General features: G+C 39.2%; 1 long non-coding RNA gene across 1 annotated transcript in view; it reads left to right on the top strand.

The window, feature by feature from the left end:
- The window catches only part of LOC112407449 (uncharacterized), a 234295-nt gene extending 227714 nt beyond the window's left edge, over positions 1–6581 (top strand). Inside the window, exon 4 of the long non-coding RNA XR_003004746.1 lies at positions 6499–6581. This is a non-coding gene — a long non-coding RNA (uncharacterized LOC112407449). The remainder of the gene's footprint in view (positions 1–6498) is intronic.
- The last annotated feature ends 6398 nt before the right edge of the window (positions 6582–12979 follow it).

Genomic DNA, 12979 nt, shown 5'->3' with positions numbered 1-12979 from the left:
GTATCTATAATTTTTTAGAAACATGTTTTTACATCTAGCTATTTTATTCAAGCATTAATGTAACAGGGATCTTAAATACAAATTCTTACAGGAGTCAGGCAGGTCGTATATACTAGTAAAGCAGGCCTAGTGAGGATTAAGTGAATCTGAGAGGGCTGCCCTGTCTAAAGCACAAAATCCAGTAGGCAGTTGCCTTGGACTCCTGCTGGCTAAGGGTAGCTAGATCTCCCAAATTTTCAAGAAATGTTCCATAATTAAATTTTCTGTGAAATCTCACAATCATGTTGACAACAGGGTTTTTGTAAAAAAAAAAAAAGATTTGTTTTAAAATAGTTCTATAGGTCAGATTTGGTATGTGCAGCTGCTGATTTGTTACCCTGATATCTGATGCACGTAGTTAAAAGAGTAAAAGTGTAGATGGTGGGAGAGCATAAAGTAAAGGAGGAAGGGAAGGAAGAAGGGGAACGAAATGGGGGGAAAGTGGAGAGAGGAAAATAAAATTTCCAAAATATACTTAAAGATTTAATCTTATTCTCAATAAATAAGATTACCTAAATTACTAATTCAATACAAATGAAAATAAGGCTTATTAAAAGACATATACCTCTGATTAGACTTTAGATCCTTTTCTTTCTGATGAAATGTATACCTGGTAAAGACTGACAGCCTTGGGAAGACTGGAATTGATTTTGTGTATTGTGTGTGATAGGGATCAAGATTTATTTCTTTCAATATGGATGTAATATTGACTTAGAACCATGTGTTGAAAAGATCATCCTTTCCACAATGCTCAATCAACCATGTCACCTTTATTGTAAATCAAGTAGATACATAGATTTTTCTGACTATCATCTATTTCTAGACTCTGTATTATATTTCATTGTTTGTTGGAGTACTCTGACCGTACCACAGTGTCATCATTCTGTAGTTTTATAATAAATCAAACTTGGTACTACTGTAAGTCTTTTTACTTTCGTAGGGTTTTTTTCCTAAAACGTCTTGGCTATAATTGGCCTTGTATATTAACATATAAATTTTAAATTGTCTTGTTAATTTCCAAGGGTCGGCTTCCTTTAAGCCTGTTTCACTGTGGCCCTCTGCAGGCATTAGACTCCCCTGGAGTGCTCTAAAATGCAGAGTCCCAGGCCATGATGCAGGGCTGCTGAATCAGAATCACCTCAGCTAGGGTCCTAGAATCTTCATGTTATATAAATACCATTAGATGATTATGCACAGTGAAGTTTAAAAACCGGGACTGCACACGTGGATTTGATTCTAGCTGTTTCCTGTTGGCTTACACATCCTGATTCAGGGATACCTCTTTTATACAAGGCTGATACCATTTCTCATCTGGCAGAGCAGTTACTAATATCAGGTACTGTGAAGCAGGGAAGTGGTAGAAGAATTGTTTTGTAAATAAAGATACAAGACACACTTGTATTCTCCACAGTAGTCTTCTCTGTCTGCACCCCCCCACCCTTTTATTCTATACAGCTTCAACTTCAATCCTTCTGGGTTTTGTTGAAATACTCGACATTTATTCTTGGACACTTAAAGTTTCTTCTCTTTACACCATTAAGCATTTTATTGATTAATTTTCGCCTTTGTACTTTCTCCAAATCTATTTTTTCTGTAACTTTCTCATCTTCAGGGTATTTCAGGTCTAAATGTTGACCAAATAATTCACTACACTATAATTTATAAAATATTCCCTCTTGGGTCAGGGAAGTAAGAGGTTTTATTGCAGCTCAGTTCCAAAAGTGGTAGACAGAGCCTGGATGTTTAAACAGGGCCTGAAGCAAGGTTTTGCCAACCTTTCAGAGGCTGCATAACAGATATTCTTTATTTGCTTCTTCAGGTGTTGGAGTTAGCTATAGCTTCCCGAAGGTCGTCTCTTAGCCTTCACTCCCTGCTACCCACACCAACATTTATGAGTCCCCTGTGATAATGAAAAGCAGCCTAGGAGGCATCATACTAAGCTATAATCAGCTAATACCTTACTTTTCAATTAACACTCTAGCAGGGATTATTTGAAAGTCAGCTGAGAACAGGAACAAGGGGGCAGGTTGGCACTTGTAAAACCTGGTTAGAATAAAATGAGAGAAGCATAAAGGAAAAAGGAAGGAAATCTTTATAATTTTGCTTCAAGCTAATAAGTGGTCATGGCACTTCAGATTATTTGGGCTACCTTAATTTGCCAACCTAGGGTTTAAAGTACCCTGTGTTTAAACTTTGATTTTTAAAAGGAATCAGGGTTTTCCCTAAGACACCCTTGTCCTAGGGGACAAGGAAAGCTACAGATCATTTACTTTCTCACCTCTTGTTACATAATGTTATTATGCCCCTACCAGTGTATGATCACATTATACAGAAAGAGGAAAAATATCTTATAATTTTCATGTTATCTTTTACTTGCCCTGTGTTTATTGCCAATAAATCTCAGAGTCAGGGGTGCTTAGGCCAACGATATTTGTGTGGGGACTGGTATTATAGTGAACTGCCAGGAAGGAAAACATTGGGCAAATTACACTCCATTTTAAGCCTGACTCTTAATACAAAAATATTGAATTTTTTTGTATTTGCATCTCCTCTCCAAATAAACAGTGGGTTTGTTGCCCTAATTTATTTTTTTTTAATTAATTAATTTATTTTTGGCTGTGTTGGGTCTTCGTTGCTGCCCGTGGGCTTTCTCTAGTTGTGGCGAACGGGGGCTACTCTGTTGCGGTACGTGGGCTTCTCATTGCAGTGGCTTCTCTTGTTGTGGAGCACAAGCTCTAGGCACGCGAGCTTCAGTAGCTGTGGTGTGCAGGCTCAGTAGTTGTGGTGCACGGGCTTAGTTGCTCTGCAGTATGTGGGATCTTCCCAGATCAGGGCTCAAACCTGTGTTCCCTGCATTGCCAGGTGGATTCTTAACCACTTATTGCCCTAATTTCAAAGCTACTCGTGTGGTCATATTGTATATCCCATCCTTACAACTTCTGCCATGAATAATTTTTTCAGTTTATTTACATTTTAATATAATAGTTGGTACAAAATGATATATGACATATATGTATGTATGTAAATATCTATATCTATATGCAAGTTGTAAAGTATGATAATGTAATAAACAACTGTGAACCCATTATACGATCCAAGTGTTCAACAGTGTTCCTCTGTTTATCTTCACCCACCCTCCACAGTTTTCCTTTTGTCTTACACAAGAGGTAACTAGTACCTTGAATTTTATATTATCATTTCCTAGCCTATATTTGTAGTTTAAGCATATGTTTATAGGTATCCCTAAATAACAGATTTTTTAGTTTTTCTTGTTTTTGAATATTACATTAAATATATCACATTGGATTCTTATGAGATTTACTCTTTTTCCCTTTACATCACATCACTAAAATCCACTCACGTTATTGTCTGTAGCTGTAGTTCAGTCGTATATATTTCACTGAATAACTATTTCATAGTAGATTTATTTATTCTCTTGTCAAAAGGGAAGTATTACTTCTAGTTTGTGGTAGTTGTTTTGAATATATTCTATGTTTCCTGGTGCACATTATGTGCAGGAGTTTCTCTTGTCTGTGTACCTAGGACAGGGTTCCTTGATGGTGGCCCTGTTGACATTTGGGGCCAGATAATTCTTTATTGTATAGAGCTGTCCTTTGCATTGTAGGATGTTTAGCAGCATCCCTGGCTTCTACCCACTAGATGCCAGTAGTGCCTTTCAGTTGAGACAACCGAAAATGTCTCCATACATTGCCAAATATTCTCCAAGGATCAAAATCACTGACCTAGAGATACAACTGTTGGGTGGAGATGAGGTGTGTGAATATTCGTCATAACAAATTGCCAAATTGTTTTCCCAAAGTAATTGTAACAATCTAGTGTCGCCTGACCTCTTGTTGATTCACTTCCTCTCCAACACTTGGTGTTGTCAGATCTTCTGATTTGAAACAACTAAATAGGTGTAAAATTGTGCCTCATTATGGTTGTAATTTCTATTTCCTTGACTGTTAACTAGATTGAGAACCTTTTTACATATATATTGTCCACACTTGTTTATTTTTCTTAGTGGTCTTTGCCTAGCTTTCTGTTGGGTTTTCTGTCTTATTGATTTGTAGATATTATTTATGTGTTCTGAATACGAATACATGGTTTAAGTGAGTTGTAAATATCTCTCCTAGTTTGCTATTTATTTTTTTTCATTCTCTTTATGATGCCTTTTGATGAACAGAATTTCTCAATTTTAATATAATTGAACTTATTATTTTTTTCATTCATGGTTAACCTTAAATTTGCCCCAAGATTACAAGTAAATTTGTCCTTGTTTTCATCAAAGATTGGCACATAAATAGAATAGCTTCTGCCTGAATACCTTTCTCATGTATCGTGCATTCTGGGGGAAACCAGTTACAATGTCTTGAGGACACTTAGCTGGCCCAAGGGGGAGGCTCACATGGAGGAGAACTGAGGCCTCCAACAAGCAACACCAACACCAACATGCCGACCAAGTCAGTGAGTCCCTTTGGAAGTGGATCCTCGGCCCCAGTCCAGCTTTCAGATGACCACAACATTTTTTTTTTTTTTTTTTTTTTTTTCAATTTGGTTTTTTAATATCCACACAATTTTTTTTTTTTTTTTTTTTTTTTGCAATATGCGGGCCTCTCACTGTTGTGGCCTCTCCCGTTGTGGAGCACAGGCTCCAGATGCGCAGGCTCAGCGGCCATGGCTCACGGGCCCAGCCGCTCTGCGGCATGTGGGATCCTCCCGGACCGGGGCACGAACCCGTGTCCCCTGCCTGCATCGGCAGGCAGACTCTCAACCACTGCGCCACCAGGGAAGCCCTGACCACAACTTTTTGAGAGACCCTGAGCCAGGGCCCAAATTGCAGATCCTCAAGTTCCTGAACCTCAGAAACTGAGGGATATAATAAATATTTATTATCATTTAAAGCTAAGTTTTAAAATAATTTGTTATACAGCAACAGGTAACTAATACAGCTCGCCTTTTTGTTTGCTAATGATCTTTGATTATGAACACATTGCTTGATTTCTTTGGTGAGATTTTGTCGGTTCAAAATTGAGAAGACTTTCTTTCAGAGTGGGTGTGCTTTCTGCCTGTGGCTTTGGTTGCCCATAGCTGGAAACTTCTGTTTACCTTGAAAGCCGTCAGCCAGTTCAAAAATCTTAGACTTAACTTGCCTACTTTGCTTTTGCCCAAGACTCAGTCCCCAGCAGCAGTGCTATGATCCTGATCCATCCTCAGGTCATGCCTGTTCCTTCTGAGTCCTGATTACCGTCCCCAGTTATCCACTCTAATTTCCATGGCAGGGATTAAGGAAGGAATCTGAAAATCTCCACCAACTCAAATGGAAACAACAGTGTTTTGAAGACTGTGTCCTGGGTAAACTATAGTAGAAGGAGGCCTTCAGAGCACCTGGTCAGCCATAGTGCTAGAAGCAAATAGCCAAAAAGATTTTACAAAGACTTTCTCACCTAGAGGATTAGAGCAGACTGCTTCTTTCCACCACAGAGGTGTTCAGTATCATTTTATCAAGGGCTATGTGGCTCCATAGGATTAAGTTGAAAGACTCCTTTTAAGCAACCGTTGACCTGTTGATAGAAATAAACTGGTTGAGTTTGGATATGCCATCAAACATGGGGGTCCTTAAGTTAGACATAGTTCTTCAGCCTTCCCAAATGACATATGATAAATTATTTAACTTTCTAAGTGCCAGAAATTCAGGGCCCTTAAGCAATGTTAGTTTTACCAAGACAAGATTTCTAGAAACTACTATCCTGGGAATCTGATGATGGGTGGGGACTACCTCTGGCAATAACTCTCTTGCCTCTCTGGGCCTCAGTTTCTAAGTCTATAAAATGTGGAGATCCTTTAAGATGACTGTTAAGATCTTTTACAGCTCCCATATTTTTGAAAATATCTATGGATAATGTATTTTGGCAGAAGAAAATGATATATAAAATAGACTCCTCTTGGCCACCAAACTGCTGAGAAGACCAAGAAATAATGAGATTTATTTTCTAATTCCCAGTTACCAAGTTCACATTTCACATTGAATTACTCTCAGCCCTTGAAGACCCTTTCGCTACCAGTAAAAAGGCCTCAGACATGATAGTAATTTTGAAATATGTACTTAGTTATTAGTAAGCACATTAGCAGGAAGAAGTTTAAACCTGTCAGAGACAACAGGAATGAGACATTTTGAGATGAGACAGGGAGAAGAAAGGTGGCATTAAGAGAAGTGAGAGGACAGCAAGTCACACTTTGCTAAATCACAGTCTCATTCAGGGGCCAACTCTGGCTTCAGAAAGGGCTTTTTGCCAATTAAAATATTGGCTCTGTATGTATGTGTGTGTATATGTACGTGTGTGTGTCTCGTGTATGTACGTATGTATTTGTAAGTAGTAAGGATTAATAGACAATTTTGAGGTGGCGTTGTCAGAGGCATTCTTCACTAAAATAATGATTTTCTTTCATCCTTTCTAGGCAGAGTGTTTGCTGCAAAATGAAGGTGATGGAGCAACTGGAATTGGTATCTGCCAAGAGAGGCTTTGTCTTTACTTGCTTGGGTACGTCATTCTGTAGCTGGCAGCCCCCGACCATCCTTCCAGCTGTTGCCCCTGAACTGTGAGCCTTTTGCTTTGAGTGCATTCCTCCAGGTACCTCGCAGGCCTGCTGAAGGGGTCGGTGGCAAACTGGAAGATAACCACGCAGCACTCATGCACATGGTCCCCTTTGGCATGTAGTCATATGCTGAATGCATTCACGATGACTGGTTCGATTAAATACGCCTTCATTTATCTAATACAACCCACAAATGCCCTTAATTTTGCCACTTCCCACATCAAAACCAGAAAGCTGAAGAAGGAAGATTGTAAGGAAGGTTTCACATTAAGGATTCTGGTGACAACAACCTGGTGATTTTTCAGTCAGGATTTTTTTTTTCCTTGGGAGGAAATAGAAAATAGATGGGTAATTATTTAGTTGAGCTTAAAATGTTTCTTCTGCATGAGTTCCAGAGAAAATGAAAATGCTTTTGTTATTAGCAAGGTAATGAAAGGAGGACCTGAGGTTTCAGGTAGGTGGGGGAACTTGAGAGGGGGTGGAGGCAGGGGGAGTTTTTCAATTGCGGTGTTAAGGGAAGGGGAAAATGAAAGAAAGAGAAGGTGAATAAGTGGTTTTTTAAAACAGGACTTATAGCGCTGTGTGGCAAGCAGGCTAAAATTTACTGAAGAAGATCAAGTTTAAAGTTGCCATTAGAAGTAGAATTTTAAATGTATCATAATTATGGCAAATTTGATTTGTTCTTCCTGTGAAATGTCACATAGCCTAACACCATAAAAATAGTCTTTGATCCAATGAAAGATATTTAAGGAACAGAGGAAAAGAAATCCTGTATACCATTAGACGTACATACATCTCATTAGGTATTTCCTTGATGACCAAAAACTGGATTCAGGTTTCTCCTTCTAGGCAAACCCTGGATTCACTGGGGGAGATGCTAGGATTCAGGTATTTGAGGATAGAGAATTTAAAGTTACATATTTGTTGAGATAAATTATCTATCTCTAACATAATTATGACATATATTTCCCCCGAGTCTCTTTTTTAATATTAATGTTAGTGCACAGAATTATGAAATGTTAACACTGAAACAAAGCAGCCCATCTGGTCTCACAGGTTGATTGACTTGCTCTATTTCTGTGTACCTGTCTGTACTTAAACTCTTGAGTTCTCAGTTCATTTGTAAATTGATGAAGATTAGATTGGATGAAGTCTTAGGTTCTTCCTCAGTCTACAATTCTGACTCTTATCTAACATATTTAATTGAGTTTAAGATACACATTTTTTTCACATTTTAATATCTCTAATATTGAAGTATATCTTACGGTAGAAATTTCCTAAACACTGTATCATAATCAGCAGGTTTTCCTTTTCTTTTTTGAAGGTATGTAAAATAATGGTGCTTGTAACAATTAACGTCATGTTAGATTTGATGGAACGTGATGTATAATTGAGGTATAAACCCCAAACATTCCAAAGTCAGCTAATGTCATCATCCATCAGCCAACCATTCCAAAATCCACTTAGTTCACATTGTTGGGCATCTTTGAGAGGTGTATGGAATTTTGATTCCAGAAGAGAATTTAGCTGATGGGTGTTTCACAAAGAAAATCTTCTTTTCTTTTCTTTGGATATTTATTCTAGAATAATCCATTTCTCTTTATATGAAACTATCCTGTTCCTTGGTTTTGTTCAAAAGTCAAGCCCATTTAATTCCTGGCTATGCTGGTATAGGAATGTAAAATAGGTAATGAGACTGACAGTTCTTTTCTATGGCTAAATTTACTTATTTTAACAGTTAATTAATTCAAAAGTGATTTGTTGAATTTCCATGTATCATGCTATCTACTAATGATAAAAATAGTAAACAGGATTCAACCTCCAACCCTTCTCCCCTCCCCGGGGGTCATTCGGGGGTGGGACTGAAAGTTCCAACTCTTTAATTCTGTGGTTGCTTGTGTCCAAAAGTCCCCTCATTAGCATAACAAAAGACACATTCCCAACTCCCATCACTTAGGAAAGTCCAAGGTTTTTAGGAGCTATGTGCCAGGGATAATGGACAAAGACCAAATATTTATTTCTTATTATAAATCACAATATCAATAATAAAAGTGCATTAGTAATCAAAATAGTTGAAAACATGTATAACTAGTTATTGAGCAGGGGTACACAGAGAAAATAATTTTCTTTTTCTCTGATTTCTGTCTTTTAACATGGCTAGTCATATCTCTAATTTATTCCTGTTATTTTTTGAGGTGATTCTTAGTTTCCTAGTCATTTTAGATTATAAGAATATTTAGGTACATATTGCTCACTTTCAGAGAGTAAAAAATTCTCAACAAGTTTAAATAAAAATTCCAGTCCCTTATCTAATTTGATTTGAGAGTCTTTCTTTTCACGGTTTAGGCTAGACACATGGCTCTGGCCTGCCGTAGGGAACAAGCCATGAACTCAACTTTGGATTTCTCCCTTCCTCTTTCAAGCCTTTATTTAGCTGCTGTTTTTTGTAGTTCTTTCTTGGCTAATAGGAAATGGCCAGTGTGTTCTCCATTATAGCAAGCTTCTAAATACTGCTTTCTCACGTATAACATTTTTTTGAGTTCTTCAGCCAATATCTCCAAACACTGTTCACTGAGATTGTTCCAGATCATTGCTTCATGACATGGGTGATGTACTTTCCAGCTGACCAAGAGTGACATCCTTTTAGCCTTTGTCCTGAGGGATCCATCCTGTTCGCATCCCCACTTCCCCAGAAGCATTTTTTAAAGTTTGAGTCCATCAAGACAGCTCAAGATCACTTAGTCTAAAAAGAAATTCATTCCTTGTTTTCGTGCCAGACTATGGGTACTCGACTCCCCAAGCCACTCTCTCTTCCTTGTCTTGCCGTAAAAGGCAACCGCAGCCAGCCATTTATCTTCTGATTTTTCCAGATGGACAGCAGGTTCCAGTACCTGTTTTTATGGGCACTGTCAAACTTCAGGAACACACATAAATTCCTCCTAAATGGCAAGTGCTCCCAAGGCCTCCTTCATCAAAATTGGATGCACTGAGTAAGGCTAAAAATCTGCATCTTGAAAGTATCCGATTTGAGGGTATGACCTGGTTTCTTTTGCAGACACTCAAAGCCTCAGGGAGCCCCTCTTACTTGGTTAGTGGGGAAAACCTTCCTTCCCTTCTTCATATGCACTTTTCCTGGTAACAGCACTTGTTACTAGGTGGATGATTCTCCTTCCACAACTTATCTTCCTCTCCAGGCACTCCTATCTTTTGCTTATATAGAGTGGATGGGGAAGGTGTGAAGGAAAAAAGTTCCCATCTGATCACTTCTTAGGAAACCTTTGAGGTTAACTTTTTGGCTGCTTTTTAGAACATAGAGAGACTTATTGACAGAGATATTCAGTGTGTTTAATGGCCATCATGGCAGACCATTGGAATGGATTCAGACCATGATATTAAAACATCATTCTGGAAAGGCCTTGATGATCCAGGATCCACTATCTATTTGCTGGATCATTAGAAAATCAGGGAGGTTCCAGGGAAGAGGCCAAGGTAGTGGAGTGGTAGAGCTAAGGGAAGTGTCTGTTTCCCAACTGCCCAGAAGTATGTCTATGTGAATATAGCTACTAGGTGAATATCAGCCCTTCCTATGACATATTATCCTTGGGATTGAAGCTGGAGCTATAGTCTCCAGATAATAAGAAAAGTCTTATTTCACATCTCATTACATTTGAGTTATGATGGAGCCAACATCCAAAAAAATTTTTTTATAAATGTAACTGAGTTAAGGAATGAGCCTTGGAAAGCAGAACCCATAAAGAAGCAGAAGGCATAAAAGGAGAGGAAATCAAAACATTGTGATAACCAGAAAATAAGAGCTTTATCTTAAAAGCAGGCCATTTGTAGTGGAGAAGATGAGACTGGACATGAAGGGAACAACTTTGTGTTGATCGATGACCTTCGTAAGAAAATTCCTAGGAGGGTGGTGAAGATGAAAGCGAGCGAAAGGGCATGAGAGAGCAGAGGAGCGGGAACGAGGGGATAAAAGTGGCAGGTAGAGGCAATTCAAGTGTGGGGTTTTAAGGATGGAAAGAAGCTGGTTGGTAGTTAGAAGAACATACAGAGCAGGAATGTTTGCTTGGAAATTTGCTATTGTTGTTAATAACTTCAGCATGTTTGAAGGCAGGAGAGTAGGAGCTGATAGATAGTAAATAGGTGTGATTGTGAAGAAAATGTGGAGCACAGCTCCTCTGCATCTGGAAGGACTTTATCAAGAGCTCACACAGATGGAGGGATTGGCTTTCTGAAAGACTGGATGATGGGTGTGACTAAAGAATGAGTGTGAGCAAAAGGAGTATTGTAAGCCAGTAGACTGCTATCTTCTGAGTCAAGTAGAAGGCAGGAAGGTCACTGAGAGTGACAGAGTGAAAAGAGAGAGAAGGTCTAGAATATTCAGCAAAGGGTAGAGGAGAATTTGTAGAACTGAATTATCAGGCTGTGAAGTAGGTTCCAGCTTCAGTTGGACACTGGATTGTTGGTGGGGCTCGTGGCTCTGAACAGACCTATATGTTCTGAGGTTCAGGAAAAGGAATGTAGAGAGATGGTGCATTTGATCCAGGGAAAGGAACTGCCATGTCTGGGTGCTTAGGCATGGCTAGAGTGAGCAAGGAGAGCACAACAGAACGGAGTGTCTATAGCTCAGGCATGGGCGTGAGTCCGCAGAATGGACAGGCAGAAGCATGAGGTCCCGCGTAGACGGTAGGCTCTGCTTAAGTAGGAAGCAGATCATCTAACTGTTAAATGAGAAGAGGGCTTGACATACTGGTTCTTCTTTCGAAAGGGAAATGGGTTCCACAGGTGTTGAGGACCTGGAACGCCTCTCTGAAATGTAACTGGTATGGGAAGTTGGGAGGGAATAAAGTCTTCACTGGTTTGGCTTTTGATCTGAAATAATTTCAGCAGTGCTATATGCTAGGGAAATAAGGAGGAGTAGCCCTGGAATGGACAAGAGCAAAGCCACATGGACAGATGCAAATATGTGTGTGTTCACTTGCTTTTGAAAGCAAACATTTTGTTTTCAGCAAACAGCTTGCATCTTGTGCTTCCTCGATTTTTTTTTTTTTTAAAGGAAATTACACACACAAAACAGCCTGTCACTGGTGGCTTCCCAGAGAAGGAAGAGAGGCCCTTGAGTGTTTTCCAGTAACCAGCTCCCTAAGCTGGTTCTCACACAAGAAAGAAACTCAGAGTAACAAAAAGTGCCTGTGAAAGGTTCTTTTAGACTAAAATTTGGTGGAGATTAAAAGAGGGCAAAAGTTCAAATGAGAAGGAGCCACTGCCAAGTAAGCAGGAATCTTAGCCAAGGGGAAGGAAAAGGAGACGCTGGTTTAAAATGCAAGTAACCATGGCGAGCCAAGAGTTCAATGCTAGAATCTAGTTAAGAAGTAATATCACACAGAGCCGTGATTGTTTATTCAAAGCAGGCCATGAGAGAACAGTTGTCTCCAATGGGTACTCTCACAGCTTGGATTCAAAATTATAAGTGCATTTTTAAAAGTGTCCAGCGCTTCTCTCTGACCCATTTGGTATTAAGCAAAAAGAAAAGAAAGCAGAAAGTTTATTCTCAGTGTCTCTTGTGGGTTTAAGACAGCTTTACATATGGAAAAGCATTTTGGTGTCAGCTGTTGAACTGGTTTCCTGCTATTCTGCTTTCAGTTGCCATTGGAAACTCTGCCTGACCATGTGGTAACATCACCCGTTTCCCAAGGTTCAGAAACCAATGCGCCTCTGAAGGGAAGCAGAACGTTTCTTTCTTTACACGTGCGTGTTGTGCTTTGCTCCTGTTTAAGAGTGAGAAGGGCTTGCAAACAGCTAAAGGACTGTGAGAATAAAGATGAGGTGTTGAAATACAAGATAAAGGTAAGCCTGATGTAATGAAACCTGATAAAGGTAAGCCTGATGTAATGAAAGAGGCTCTGCAATGACCAGAGACTCACCTTCACATTCATGCCCATCCTTCCCATCTAGATGGTCCATTTGCTGTCATTAACACTGTGTTGAGTCGAGCAGAGGCTTCCATCCTTCCTGTGTCAATGAGATGGCTATCAATACAGCAAGGGTTTTCAGAAGGGGGAAGGTACCTGAGCTTCTGAAATTTATGCAAAACTTCGATGTCATTCTGCATGTGCGTTTTTCTGGGGGAATCTGTCCATCATTTTCCTGAGATTATCAAAATGGTCCGTGAACCAAAAAGTATTAAGAATCAATGAACTCAAGTATCACTAAATAAAGTATGTTGGCTGCACTCAAACATATGTAAAGAAAGTAATTAATAGTTTCAATTGTTACAATATAGTAATATGGGCAGTGCACTGGGAAAGCTTTCTCCCTGGTTGATGGATACAAA

Source organism: Neophocaena asiaeorientalis, unplaced genomic scaffold, assembly GCF_003031525.2.
Source record: "Neophocaena asiaeorientalis asiaeorientalis breed wild unplaced genomic scaffold, Neophocaena_asiaeorientalis_V1.1 scaffold627, whole genome shotgun sequence".
Lineage (NCBI taxonomy): Eukaryota > Metazoa > Chordata > Mammalia > Artiodactyla > Phocoenidae > Neophocaena > Neophocaena asiaeorientalis.
This window is presented reverse-complemented; position numbering and strand designations above follow the sequence as displayed.